We start from the raw sequence: 14,919 nt of genomic DNA, 5'->3' as shown, positions 1-14,919 counted from the left end.
ACTGAAAATGTTGATCTATATGGAGGTCGGACAGAGTCTACACAAAGAGATCGGAAACAGTATTTCTGCTCAATGATCTGGCCTGAATAGTCCCCCCGCACCCCCCATCATTCTTCCCGGACCTCCTGTCCCATAATCCTCTCGTATCCCTTTTGCTAATCACCTGTCCAGCTCCTGGCTCCATCCCTCCCCCTCCTGTCTTCTCCTATCATTTTGGATCTCCCCCTCCCCCTCCCACTTTCAAATTTCTTACTCACTCTTCCTTCAGTTAGTCCTGACGAAGGGTCTCGGCCTGAAACGTCGACTGCACCTCTTCCTAGAGATGCTGCCTGGCCTGCTGCGTTCACCAGCAACTTTGATGTGTGTTGCTTAAATTTACAGCATCTGCAGAATTCCTGTTGTTTACAGAGTCAAACATTATATTGCCTTTCTTAACCAATGTTATTTGAGCACCTTATTGACAAAGAAAGGTTTCTGATTGAGATGAAGATAAAAGGATCTATTTCATTAAGACCATAAATCATATGAGCAGAATTAGGCCACTTGGCCCATCAAGTGTGACATGTCATTTGATCATGGCTGATTTATTTTCCCTGTCAGTCTCATTCTTCTGCCGCCTCCCCACAACCTCTGATGTCCTTACTCATCAAGAACCTGTCAACCTCCACTTTAAGTACACCCGATGACTTGGCCTCATTAGCTGTCTGTGGCTAAGGGTTTCACAGATTCATCACCCTCTGACTAAAGAAATCCTTTAAATCTCTGTTCTAAAGGGATGTCTTTCTATTCTGTGCTGTGCCTTTTGGTCCAAGAACCTTCCACTCTACGTACACACTATTTAGGCCTTATAACATTCAGTAGGTTATGAGAGATCCCATTCATGCTTCTGCACTCCAGCGAGTACATGCCAAGGGCCATCAAATACTCTTTATATGTTAACCCTTTCATTTCTGGGAATTTTCTCATGAACTTCCTCTGGATTCTCTCCAATGCCAGCACATCATTTCTTAGTTATGGGACCCAAAACTGATTGCAGCACTCTAAATGTGGTCTGGCCAATGTGTTATAAAGCCTCAGCATTTATAATCAAGTCTTCTTGAAATGAATGCTATCATTATATTTGTCTTCCTTCCTGCTGACTCAACCTGAAAGTTTACCTTCAGAGAATCCTGTGCTAGAACTTCCCAAGTCCCTTTGCACCTCTGATTTCTGAACTCACTCCCTCTTCAGAAAATAGTCTATGCCTTTTCTCCTTCTACCAAAGTGTGTGACCATACAGTTCCCTACACTGTATATTCCATTTGCCACTCTATTCCTCATTTTCCTAATTTGTCCAAGTTCATCTACAGACCCGCTGCTTCCCCTACACTACCTTGCCCTGCACCTATCTCTGCATCATCCACAAATGTGGCTACAAAGCCACCAATTCTGTCATGAAGATTGTTAACACATAATGTACCAAGTAACAGTCTTACATTGATCCCTGCTGAACACCATTAGTCACCAGCAGCCAACCAGAAAGGGTCCCTACTATTCACTCTCTTTAGCATCTGCCAGTCAGCCAATCTTACGTCCATGCTACTATCTTTCCCATAATGCTGTGGGCTCTTATACAGTGGAGGAGCCTCACATGTAGCATCTTGTCAAAGGCCTTCTGAAAATCGAAGTAAACAACATCCACTGACACAAACACGAGGAAATCTGCAGATGCTGGAATTTCAAGCAACACACACAAAAGTTGCTCCCTGGCCTGCTGCGTTCACCAACATCCACTGACTTTCCTTTGTCTATCCTTCCTGTTATTTTCTCAAAGAATTCCAACTGATTTGTTTGGTGAGATTTCCCCTTAAGGAAAGTATGCTGACTTCAGCCTATTTTATCATGGACTCCAAGTACTCAGAATCTTCATCTTTTGTAATGGACTCCAACATCTGACCAACTACTGAAGTCAGTCTAACTAGCCTACCATTTCCTGTCTTTTGCCTCTCGCCCTTTCTAAAGAGTGTAGTGACATTTGTGATTCTTGAAATATCACTAGTAATACCTCTACAATCTCTTCAACCACTACTTTCAGAAACTTGCGGTGTAATCCATCTAATGCAAGTGACTTATCTACCTTCAAATCTTTCTATCATCGTCCTTTCTAATGTGGCCTTCCAATCAAATCTGGCCAGCTCCTCTCTCATGCCTCTATAGTTACCTTTACTGAACTGCAATACCAATTCATCTGATTTTAGCTTCTCCCTCTCAAACTCCAGGGCGCTTTCTATCATATTTACTTTAAGCTCCCTAATAAAATCTGGTTCATTGCACAATACTCAATCCAGATTTGTCTTTTCCTTAGTAGGCTTGATCTGCTCTGAAATGCTATCACTAGGTATTCTACGTATTTCTTCTCTTGGGGTCCAGTACCAACCTGAAATCCCCCATGGCCATTCTAACATTCTCCCTTTTACATGGCTTTTCAATCTCTCTTTGTAATTTCAATCCACCAGAGTTCTGCATATAACTCCCATCAGGCTCTTTTTACCCTTGAAGTTTCTTAACTCTATCCACAAGGATTCTACATCTTCTGATCCTACGTCACTTCTTTCAATGGATTTGATTTCATTTTTTACCAACAGAGCCATTCCACCCCTCTACTCAGGTGCCTGTCCTTTCGATGCCATGTGTACCCTTGGATGTTAAGCTCCCAGCTTCTTTCAGCCATGACTGTGAGAACAGCTGAGAGGATCATAGGGGACATCGGGGACATTTATCAGGAGCACTGCATATGCAAGGCCCGTAGTATTACTAAGGATCCCACCCATCCACCCATCTATCCAGCATCCTCTTTGACTTTCTACCATCAGGCAGGAGACTACAATGCATAAAATCAAGAATGGTCAGGATGAGAAACAGTTCTTCTCCCAGGCTATTAGGCTTCAGGACTCCCAGCCACATCATATTCAAAGTGTCATTGGCTAATCTATTACGTACCTTACAATATTTAATATTAATGCATTTTAGTTTGTTATTTATATGTGATTCATCTGTAGATTCAATCCTTACCTTCATAAATTATCATGTGTTTCGCCATGTATTCAACCTGAGCCTGAGGCTCTGGAGGGTTCCTGCGCTGTGGAAGACGTCCTGCCTCGTCCCTGTGCCGAAGACGCCGCGCCCCAGCGGCCTCAATGACTACAGACTGGTGGCATTGACCTCCCACATCATGAGGACCCTGGAGAGACTTGTTCTGGAGCTGCTCCGGCCTGTAGTCAGGCCACACTTAGATCCCCTCCAGTTTGCCTACCAGCCCCGACTAGGAGTTGAGGATGCCATCGTCTACCTGCTGAACCGTGTCTACGCCCACCTGGACAAGCCAGCGAGCACTGTGAGGGTCATGTTTTTTGACTTCTCCAGTGCGTTCAACACCATCCGCCCTGCTCTGCTGGGGGAGAAGCTGACAGCGCTGCAGGTAGATGCTTTCCTGGTGTCATGGATTCTTGATTACCTGACTGGCAGACCACAGTACGTGTGCTTGCAACACTGTGTGTCCGACAGAGTGATCAGCAGCACTGGGGCTCCACAGGGGACTGTCTTGTCTCCCTTTATCTTCACCATTTACACCTTGAACTTCAACTACTGCACAGAGTCTTGTCATCTTCAGAAGTTTTCTGATGACTCTGCCATAGTTGGATGCATCAGCAAGGGAGATGAGGCTGAGTACAGGGCTACAGTAGGAAACTTTGTCACATGGTGTGAGCAGAATTATCTGCAGCTTAATGTGAAAAAGACTAAGTAGCTGGTGGTAGACCTGAGGAGAGCTAAGGTACCGGTGACCCCTGTTTCCATCCAGGGGGTCAGTGTGGAGATGGTGGAGGATTACAAATACCTGGGGATACGAATTGACAATAAACTAGACTGGTCAAAGAACACTGAGGCTGTCTACAAGAAGGGTTAGAGCCATCTCAATTTCCTGAGGAGACTGAGGTCCTTTAACATCTGCCGGACAATGCTGAGGATGTTCTACGAGTCTGTGGTGGCCAGTGCTATCATGTTTGCTGTTGTGTGCTGGGGCAGCAGGCTGAGGGTAGCAGACACCAACAGAATCAACAAACTCATTCGTAAGGCCAGTGATGTTGTGGGGATGGAACTGGACTCTCTGACGGTGGTGTCTGAAAAGAGGATGCTGTCCAAGTTGCATGCCATCTTGGTCAATATCTCCCATCCACTACATAATGTACTGGGTGGGCACAGGAGTACATTCAGCCAGAGACTCATTCCACCGAGATGCAACACAGAGCGTCATAGGAAGTCATTCCTGCCTGTGGCCATCAAACTTTACAACTCCTCCCTTGGAGGGCCAGACACCCTGAGCCAATAGGCTGGTCCTGGACTTATTTCCTGGCATAATTTACATATTACTATTTAATTATTTATAGTTTTATTACTACTTATTATTTATGGTGCAACTGTAACGAAAACCAATTTTCCCCGGGATCAATAAAGTATGACTATGGCTATGACTATGGTTATGTGCTTTACACCCTGGTTCAAAGAAACGTCTCATTTCTATGTATATTATATACATATATGTAGTTAAATGACAATAAACTTCACTTGACATTTGACTTGACTCAGCCCACAACATCATACCTGAAAATTTCTAACTGCTCTACAAGACCATCTATCTTATTTCATATACTGTGTGCCTTCAAATATAACACCATTAGTTCTATATTCAACACTTTCTTTCACTTCTGTCTCCGTGTCGCCTGATGTAATGCTAATTTAAGACAGACTTCCTGTTCACAAGCCTGTGCCAGGTCCCAGTCACATGCTTCAGTGACAGTGGACATTTGGCAATGCTTAACATCATTCCTCATTTTTGGTGATTGTTTTCCATGTCTCTGTAGCTGGTTGGGGGAACATAACTGTTCCCTGTGCAAAGAATTACAGCTATTATCATATTTCATTTCCTTACCAGTGAACTGTAATTCTTGAGAAATGAATTCCAGCATTCAGTACAAACTGAGGATTGTGCCCAAAGGGACAATAGAAGGAGACGATGGGGTGGTGGAGGGGTAGAGGCTGGTACGAGATCACAAAGGATCAAATGTGACCATTGAGAAATGTTCTGGTTGAACTGAGAAAAAGAATCTCTCTCACTGCAATGCAGCAAGGAGAAGAGAATGATGGAAGCAAATAATAGAACACTTGCACAGCCAGACTTACTGTTGGTTTATTTGATATATACTTAAGTTCAGGTTCCAGATGTATGGCACAGTTAAGGGAATTGCAGTTGGGTAGCAGTCTGTTTGATCACTGTCATTTCACCTCTGAGACCTGGGCTTGCTTTCAGTTCAGACAGAAGAGATGATAGTTTCTTCCTCCTGACAGCTGTCAAGGGGACTAATTGAAATAACTTAGGAAGCTCACTTCAGTTCCTGGCGAACATGAATCTACAGCAAACAATCGTCCTTGGACTTGGTGCTTATTTGGTGATTTTGGCTAGAGCGGTCACGAGAAGACAATGATGCTGAAAACGAATAAATCAAACAGGAAAACTCAGGTGCTTCCCAATTTTGCATGGAGGATTTCAGTGAGGGCTGTATATGTAGGTACATCATACATTATATGTGAAGGGTGCGAATAGAGGATTGCTTTCATCTCTCTGCCACTTGAACGCCAACTTACGTTAGTGATCTCACAATTCACCAGGAAATGTAATTCTCTACGGCTTTTAGCTGTTCCTCTGACTAATGGGTCACCTGGCATGTTGACTTGTCTTTTCTATTTACAATGGTGTAACTGTCTGCTACGTTTCAACATTTTCAGATTGTGCATTTTTTTTAACAGTGGTTGTTTTTATTTGACGCAGCCAGCAAACACTGCTTTTCTCCATGTGGTAGTTTAGCAGGTTTCATAAGTGTGATAGATTTTTGAATATTAAGGAATCAAGTGATATGAGGTCAGTACATGAAAGTAATCTCTTTGTTTATCAGATTGGCACTAAGGGATGAAAAGCTGCATTTACTTCAACTATTTTGCCACCTAACGGCAACTCCTTTGCTTGCATCTTCGGAAGCAGCTCTATTTCTATCTTTAACATCTCCTTTTTTTCCTTTTCAGGGTTCTCTTAAAGACCCTGACCTGGAGTTACAGGCTGACTTTGGCTCTTTGCAGAAATGGGACCACTCTCAGGCCTCGCGGCTGGCGACTTTTCGATATGTCAAGGAGGCAACCTGGAAGACTAGTGCACCTTCAGGGTGCCGGGTTTCGTGGCTCTGGAGATTGGCTGATTCGAAGCTGGTGCCACCGCCTGATATGACGTGGGAGTGCACGGAAGATCGAAAGCAGTGAGCTGGCTGCTGGCTGTGCTGAGAGACTCGAGATCTTTGGGCACAGGGCTCAGAAAAAGTGGCTCAACAGACTTTTAACACCATAAAACAACAAGTTGTTTTGTTACGTCCCCCCTCTCCATGTGAAATGGAGGAACCTCTTTCTCCTTTAGTAGGGAGAGAGAGAGCCTGTATGTTGAATTATTGGGTGAGTGAGTAGTCTTTGGGGTACTGCAAATCTGTGTGTTCATTGATGCTTTGCTGCGCGCTTGAGTGCTCCGTGAGGGGTGCAGATGCTTTTTTGCTGGTGGAGGAGGGGGGGTCGTCGCTTTGATGCTGCTTATGTGTGGGAGGGGGGAGATGGGGGGGTGCTTGGGGGTCCTAACATTTAATTGTCATTCATTTTTTGGGACACTCCTCTGTTTTTGTGGATGCTTATGAAGAAAAAGAATTTCAGGATGTATATTGTATACATTTCTCTGACATTAAGTGTACCTATTGAACCTATTGAAAATAGTTGAAGTCTAATGTTCCTTGTTTTCATTGGGCTACAGTGGAATATTGTAGGTGACAATATTCCAACTAGTGCCTGCAAGTCAGAGACACGAGAGACTGCAGATACTGGCAATCTGGATCAGCACACACAAAATCCTCCACAACCATGTCATGGTTTGAAGGGTTGCATGCCTCAATGAACTGGAGAGCTGGAGTCAGAGCTGTTGGTCAGAAGGAACTGCAGTCTACAAATTAGTGAATTCGAATGAATCAAGGGCAGTGGAAGCTGACAAGAAGAACTACAGTCTACAAATGAGTAGATTCAGATGAATCAAAGTCAGGGGGAGTAAACAAATCAATTGTCTTTGTCCCCCCAAATTGTTGTTCTGGGTTACTCTAATCAGAGCAATTGAATGAGAATCCAAGGAGTTTCAGATAATGACCTGCTAAACCTGAGACCATTTTCAAATGAGTAGCTATTTATTATGTAAAGTGCCAGACCTACCAAGGAAGAAATCTGCAATCGCATCAGTGTCTGGGTCCCTAGTTTAATGGTTTGGACCACTCAGAGTTGAAAGACACAAATACACAAGGTGTGTGTGGGGGGCGGGCAGAGCCATGAAACATTGGTTGTAGCCCTGGACTAGAACCACTAAGAAAGTGACCCAGGTAGGTCAGGAGACCTTGAGCCAGTGGGCTGGAGATCTACCAGTTCAACTGATGAGGAACACTATAAGGATCAGAATCTCCAAACATGTGATGGCAATAATTCTCCAGCAATCAGAGACCAGCCATCATGGTTGAGGAGGACCCCACAGGCACATGGAGATCAAGACCACGAGGAATGCCTGGCCAGCGTAGACTCCTTTCACGGGTAATACCTTTTCTCTGCATTGACTGTCCATGGAGGATCAGGGAATTCTAATGTGTGTGCACACAGGTGGTTAGTTTGTGAACCCACATGCTTTTTAGTTGAGACAATAAAGGTTACTTGTCAGTAAATACATCTTCTCTCTGTGCCTCTCAGATCATGATTACCAGCGGTGATTTTTGTGACATAATTGGCATCCCTGGGTGGGCCCCAGTAGGTGTGCAACACTTACAAGGCTTTGGCTCTTGGTAGGGTTTTCCATGCCAAACAGGCCAAAGGGTAGAGGCCAGGCTAAGAGTGGACTATTGGCCCTCCATGTTCAGGAGTTCAGCTCAGGGCTGATAGCCTTAACTGGTAAAACAAAATTGTTATGGAAACAGAAATGAAGAATACTTGTACATCTGAGTGTGACAGTATTCCTGAATCTTCACCTGACACTTGCTTGACCGACAATAGTGAAAATTGAGAGGAAGCTATTGACATAATGAAGAAAGCTCTGAATATTGTCAGAGATGCAGGACCTTTGCCCCAAACACCAGCGTGTAATGGACGGTAATTAGGTAAGTGAGTAACTCACAAAATACTAGAAGAACTCTGCAGGTCAGGCAACAGTTGCGTAGAGAAATGGACAGTTGATGATTTGGGCCAAGCACCTTCATCAGGACTCAGGCAAGGTCTCAACCCAAACATCAGTTGTTCATTTTCTTCTATAGATGCTGCCTGACCTGCTGAGTTCCTCCAACATTTTGTGTGTGAAGTGCCTACAAGTTCCTGATTGTCTTTGTAACTTACCCAGGATTGGTAGTTGATCTGTATTTGCCACCTGCTGCATCCCCCCCACCACCCCCAGTGTAATGAGATGCTACTTCTAGCTATGGGTACATAAACAAATATGAAGGAAGTAGAAGTACATCACAATTTCATCAACACGACATTTTGAGGGCCTGTTGATGGAAGGGAGTAAAATAACAGCTGTCGTATACCTTGCACTTGTATGGAACCTGATAACGTAATATGTTAAATACAGTTAGCCAGTTTTGTGTGTGTGTGGTGGGTGTTAGGGGCAAGTAAGGAAGTAGCTTAAAAGACATTTTCTACCAAGGGAGACATGTTGAGCCTGCAGGTTCATGGAAATGGTATGCCAATGTGTTATGGATGTACCACAGATGACCTAAGTTACTGACAAGGTGATGGAGCAGAGATCTATTTTACCAGAAATGTAAAGGCCTTGAGCTGAGGGCAAGGGTGGGTCATAGTGTAGCCTTTCACATGGCCAAAGTGTTAGCTAGCATATTGAGAGAAACTTTTTCTTCGAATGCTACTCCAGAAGTATCTGTATGAACTAGAGAGGGAAGATAAGATCTCAGTTTAACTCTCAACCAGGAGACAGTGTCTCCAACTTGCAGTGCTCCCTCAGTGCTGTGTTGGACGGTTACTTTTGAGTACATGAGCACCTGTTGTGTGGGAAACATTGGTCTCAGCATTGATCTGCCATTATGCTGATGGTACCTTTTGCATGACAATGACTTCAGTTAAAGATGATGTCATCCCAGGCAACATATCTGAATTCTCAGATATTATTTTGTTTTCTTTTGTTCTACCTCTGAGTTTTTCTAATAACCTGTGGCGCGGCTTGCCCTTTAGAGGAATTATGCTTGACAATGTATCAATTAACAAAAATACACCCCTTCTGATCCCAAAAAGCTAAACAATACAGTCGTGTACTTGGATGAAGCATACATTAAAAAAGCTTGTGGAAAAATAATGAATCTTGTTCTGTCTCAAAAATTTTCAGTAGATTCAAAACAAATTTAGTAATGGCCAATATCTTGTGGATTTGGTACAACAGGCAGATGAAAACAATCAAAAACTAAATTGTGAGTGCTGATGATTTCTTTAAATAGCAATTTTCAAATACTTGTCAAACCGTGCAAAGCTAGAATGAGGAATTAGGGTGCATATTGATCTCCACCATGGCAGTATTGATTGATGCCCTGAGTTGCTGATGTCCAGAGAATATGCTCAGCAATCTAGTACACTTTGGCCTACAGATGTCAAATTCATGTCAGGAATACCAATATGGCAACCGAATGAGACTGGTTCAACTCACTCAAAGTGCCTAAAGAGCAGAATTTCAAGTGCGAATTCTGTCCTAATTTTAAAAAATTGCACTGGAAAGCAGCACCAACAACAGTACGGAAAATTATAACAAATTCTGAGTTTCCTTTAATTGTACTTTTTTTACAAACTTCCCAGCAAACCTTTCAAATTGTTTGCGCAAGAGCATCTTTGATGTCTTTTTAAAAATTTCAATAAAAACTTTATGAAAAAAAACTGTCCTCTGTGGAAACTACTTACAGCATAGTGAAGTTTAAATAGGTTGTATCTTAGAATCACACAAACTGGCTAAGCCAGTGACTCTCAGGAAAAGGCTGGGTGACCACCGAATAGATTGGTGATGACTGGAGAGACAGTTGACAGCTCGGAAAGACAGCAAACGTGGCAGGGAGGGGGAGCAGACCAACCTGCATCTTCTCTGAAGAAGAACCCAAGAAAGCTATAGATATACCCAATGAAAGCCACCCCCAGGGGAGCCTGGGGGGGGGGGCAAAATGAGCACCCCAATAGGACAGACCTAATAACAACGACCAAGGCAAATGGATTATCGATGACAGGAGATGCATTTGCGGCACGGTTTGTAAGAACAAGCGCAGCCTAAAGATCCATCAGGCCAGAATGAAGTGCTTGGAGCAGGAGAATGTTCGCAGCGCGCAGGATTTACGCCTGGTGAGACACAGGAGGAGCGCGGCCTGGAGTCGCCCCACAGAGCCCAGAACCTCCAAGCGTCAGAAGCTTCTGTCCCAAGCAACGTAGTTCAACAGCACCGGATCAAGTGGCCCCCAGTCAGCAACAAGAAAGAGTGGCTCCAGTTTGATGGGGATGTAGCAAGGATCATAGAGTTGACAGCCAAGGGAGATGTTGACGGACAGCTTCAGACAATGATCATCATCATTGTCAGCTCTGCTACAGAGAGATTTGGGATAGAAGAGGGAAAGACCACCAGATCCCAATACACGATGAACCGCAGGGCAGCCCAGATCCACCAACTGCGCCAAGTGCTCCGGTCCCTGGCACGGCAGTTCACGGTAGCAATGGAGGAGGAGAAGCCTGCCCTGGTTGAGCTCCAGAACATCTGCAGGAAGGAGCTAATGACCCTGTGCAGAGCAGAATGGCACAGGAGGCAAGGGAGAGAAAGAGCCAGGAAGCGAGCTGCCTTCATAGCCAATCCATTTGGTTTTACAAAACAGCTCCTAGGGTAGAAATGCAGTGGCCGCCTTGTGTGCCCTAAAGAAGAGGTAGACCATTTCCTTCATAACACCCTGAGTGACCCTGCAAGGGAGCAAGAGCTGGGCCTCCACAGAGCCCTTACAAGTCAACCACTCCCCATGGTGGAGTTCGATGTGAGGGAGCCCACCTGGAAGGAAGTTGTGACTTCAGCCAGAGCCAGTTCTGTGCCAGGACCCAGTGGAGTACCCTACAAGGTGTACAAGCACTGCCCGGAGCTTCTCAAGATTCTTTGGAAGATCCTGTGAGTGATCTGGCACAGGGGGACAGGGGCAGACCAGTGGAGGTACGCAGAGGGAGTTAGATTTCCAAGGAGAAAAATTCGTCTGACTGGAGCAGTGTAGATCCATCTCGCTGCTTAGTGTGGAAGGGAAAATCTTCTTTAGTGTCTAGTCCCGCCAGATGGCAGACTTTCTCCTCAAGAACTTATACAGTATCGACACTTCAGTGCAGTAGGGTGGAATTCCCGGAGTGCCTGGGTGCCTGGAACACACTGGAGTAGTCACCCAGCTGATCAGGGAGGCACAGATGGGGAAGGGGGACCTGGTCGTGCTTTGGCTACATTTGTATGGGTCAATACCCCACAAACTGGTGGAGATTACACTAGACCAACATTATGTTCCCAGAAATATCAAGGACCTCATCATGAACTACTACTGGAACTTCAGACATGGAATCACTTCTGAAGCTATGACATCAGGCTGGCAGAGGCGGGAGAAGGGGATTATAACTGGGTGTACAATCTCCGTAATTCTCTTTGCCCTTGCCATGAATATGATAGTCAAGGCAGCTGAGGCAGAGTGTAGAGGCCCACTGACCAAGTCTGGTGTTCGGCAGTCCCCGATCAGAGCCTTTATGGATGACCTCAATGTCACGACAACATCAGTTCCTGGCAACAGGTGGATCCTCCAGGGCCTGGAAAAGCTCATCGCATGGGCAAAGATGAGCTTCAAACCAGCTAAATCCAGGTCCATGGTGTTGAAGAAGGGCAAAGTGGTGGACAAGTTTTGTTTTACCTCGGATGGCACTACAATTCCATCTATCACCGAGAAGCCAGTCAAGAGCTTGGGGAAGGTCTTCGACTGTAGCCTGTAGAGCTGGCTCACCACGGTGGACAAATCAGGTCTACCTGGAAGGTTCAAAGCCTGGATTTACCAGCGTGGCATCCTACCCCCAATCCTATGACTGCTACTGATATACGAGGTGCCTGTGACAACTGTGGAAAGGAAGGTCAGTAACTACCTTCGAAGATGGCTGGGCCTAGCTCGTAGTCTGAACAGCACAGCACTGTACGAAAGGTGCAATGAGCTGCCACTTCCCTTCAGCAGCCTGGACGAGGAATTCAGGGTTTCCCGCATAAGAGAGGTGCTGCAGTACAGGGATTCCAAGGGCCCTAAAGTGGCAGCAGCAGGCATCCAGGTACGGACGGACGGGAAGTGGAAGGCTCAGGAAGGGCTGGTGGTAACAGAGTCCCGGCTGAGTCACAGGGCTGTGGTGGGGACAGTGTCAACTAGGCGAGTGGAGCTGGGCTCCGTTTCACAACCTCTCTATGACAAGGCCAAAGGCAAGGACAGACAGCAACTAGTCCTGGAGGAAGTGCGGGCTGGCATTGGAGAGGAAAGGAATAGCAGGATGGTGGGCATGAGGCAACAGGGAGCATGGACAAGGTGGGAAGGTGCGCTGGAGCGGAAAATCTCCTGGTCTGACATCTGGCAGGCAGAACCCCAGTGCATTAAATTTATGATCCAGGCTGTCTATGATGTCTTACCAAACCCTGCAAACCTCCATGTCTAGGGCAAGAGCGATACACCAGCGTGTCCTCTCTGTCCAGGAAGAGGATCACTGGAGCACATCCTTAGCAGCTGCTTTAAAGCCTTGGGGGAAGGTGGCTACCAGTGGCATCATGACCAGGTGCTGAAGTCAGTGTCAGAGAGCATTGCGATGGCCATGACCACCAGCAAACAGAGTGGTCAGAGGAAGAACATCTCCTTTGTCAGAGCCGGAGCACAGCCCCTACGTCAGCCCGGACCAGCATCATCATCGGGCCTGCTTAACACTGCAGCAGATTGGCTGCTTCAATTTGACCCGGGGAGTCAGCTGAAGCACCCCGACCAAACAGCAACAACTTCACTGAGGCCAGATGTGGTTCTTTCTTCAGTGTCCTCGAAGCAGGTTGTCCTCATTGAGATGGCAGTTCCCTGGGAGGACCGCATTGAGGAAGCAAATGAGTGGAAGCGGGCCAAGTACCAGGAGCTGGTGGAGCAGTGCTGGAGGCAAGGCTGGAAGGTTCACTGCAAGCCCATCGAAGTGGGTTGCAGGGGTTTTGCCGGCCACTCACTCTGCAGAGTCTACACCCTACTTGGCATCACTGGGGCTGGCAAGAGGAAAGCGATCACAGAGGCCGCTGAGAGAGCCTCGAGATGGCTGTGGATCAGGAGGGGTGACCCGTGGGCCAATGCTGCTGGGACACAAGCTGGGGTCTGATCAACCCCGGCGGGATCACCTGGGCGAGGGTGCATGATGTTGAAAGACCGGAAACACCCGATGACCCCAGGTTACATCACTGATGATGTGTCCCAGCACATCCACAGGATGTATTTTAGAATCTTTTTCCATGATTGTTAGACCAGATGTTTTGATTAAATTGTCATCAGATTGTATTGATAAAATGGTGCCATGCTATTAGTTTTAGGTACACCAAATAATACAGTATTTTCAAAATATATACAATAAAGCCCAATTCCACTAGATCTCAAATGATTTTATTTTTTGAATGGAAACTAAAACCACAAAATAAATCTGGAGAACAAGCACAATTTTGAGTTTAATTTGTGCCCAGAATGCACCCGAAGTGAGAGGTCTACACCTGTTATGGTTGAACATTTACCGCGTTGATGTTTTGTGAGTGCAGCACATAATACAACAAGAAAAGGATTAAATTGAAAAAAGTAGGAAGTAAAAGCAATATGACTACTGGAGCATTCATTCTTTCTGTATGTGTAAGATCAAATCTATGTGCAAACGGAAGGCTGCAACTTCTGAACTAAAACCCACTTTAAAGAAAAATTGGAGCTTGAGGTGAGAGATTGGATCAAGAATTGAATCTGCAGAGCTCTGTGAGTTTTTCTTAAGGGTATGATAGTTCCCCATGACTAACTCTTATGCCTTTAAAAGCACAAAGAGGAAACTATCCACACCAACAAGCCTTCTGCTTATTCTTGTGACTCAATCTAACATTAATCTCCCTGCCCTATGTTCCTTCCATCAAGCACTTTATTTTTCTCTTTCCTACCCATATTTGGATAATTCCACCATCTTGGTGAACATGTTGCAGTCGTTGTCAGGATAATGAAGTTTCACCTGGCCTCTTCCTTCCTTCCCTTAATACCACTTCATTGCCAATCCCTCATCACCCAGATAATTTTCTGGTTTCCTCTATCTAAGCTTCACATGCTTTTTTTAAAAAAATCTGGTCTTTTTCTTTTTTTGAGAAGGTTAGTCAAGAAGTAATATTTGGTTTGTGATATATTGTCCTAGTTTATTACAGGAAGTGAGATTGCCAAAGAATTTGGCCCAGCTGAATGGTGCAGTCCTTTCTGACATCCAGAGCTGCCTGGTTCAGTAGTAAGTAGCTAACCCAGAGAGCGGGAGGAAGGGAAGTCATGGCTAGGAGCTCCAGAGGACCACTGCAGGTTAGTTGGGCAATGGAGGTCTGGCCTGGAGCAGAGCGAAGGCTTCCTTGACAGGTCACCAGGGGTATCCTCTTGCTCCCTGGCATATGAGGGACCACTTATGGTATCAGTTGCTCATGCCCATATTTCACTGCTGTGTTTCCAGAACCACAGGAAACCATGCAGCAGCAATTAATTTCAAACAAGCTCCTTA

General features: G+C 45.4%; 1 pseudogene; it reads left to right on the top strand.

Moving 5' to 3' along the window:
- Positions 1-10,374: 10,374 nt before the first annotated feature.
- Positions 10,375-13,518, top strand: LOC140193918 (uncharacterized; annotated as a pseudogene).
- Positions 13,519-14,919: the final 1,401 nt, after the last annotated feature.

Source organism: Mobula birostris, chromosome 1 (assembly GCF_030028105.1).
Source record: "Mobula birostris isolate sMobBir1 chromosome 1, sMobBir1.hap1, whole genome shotgun sequence".
In the NCBI taxonomy this organism is placed as follows: domain Eukaryota; kingdom Metazoa; phylum Chordata; class Chondrichthyes; order Myliobatiformes; family Myliobatidae; genus Mobula; species Mobula birostris.
Note: the sequence above shows the minus strand (reverse complement) of the source record. Positions and strands in the feature narration are given on the sequence as shown.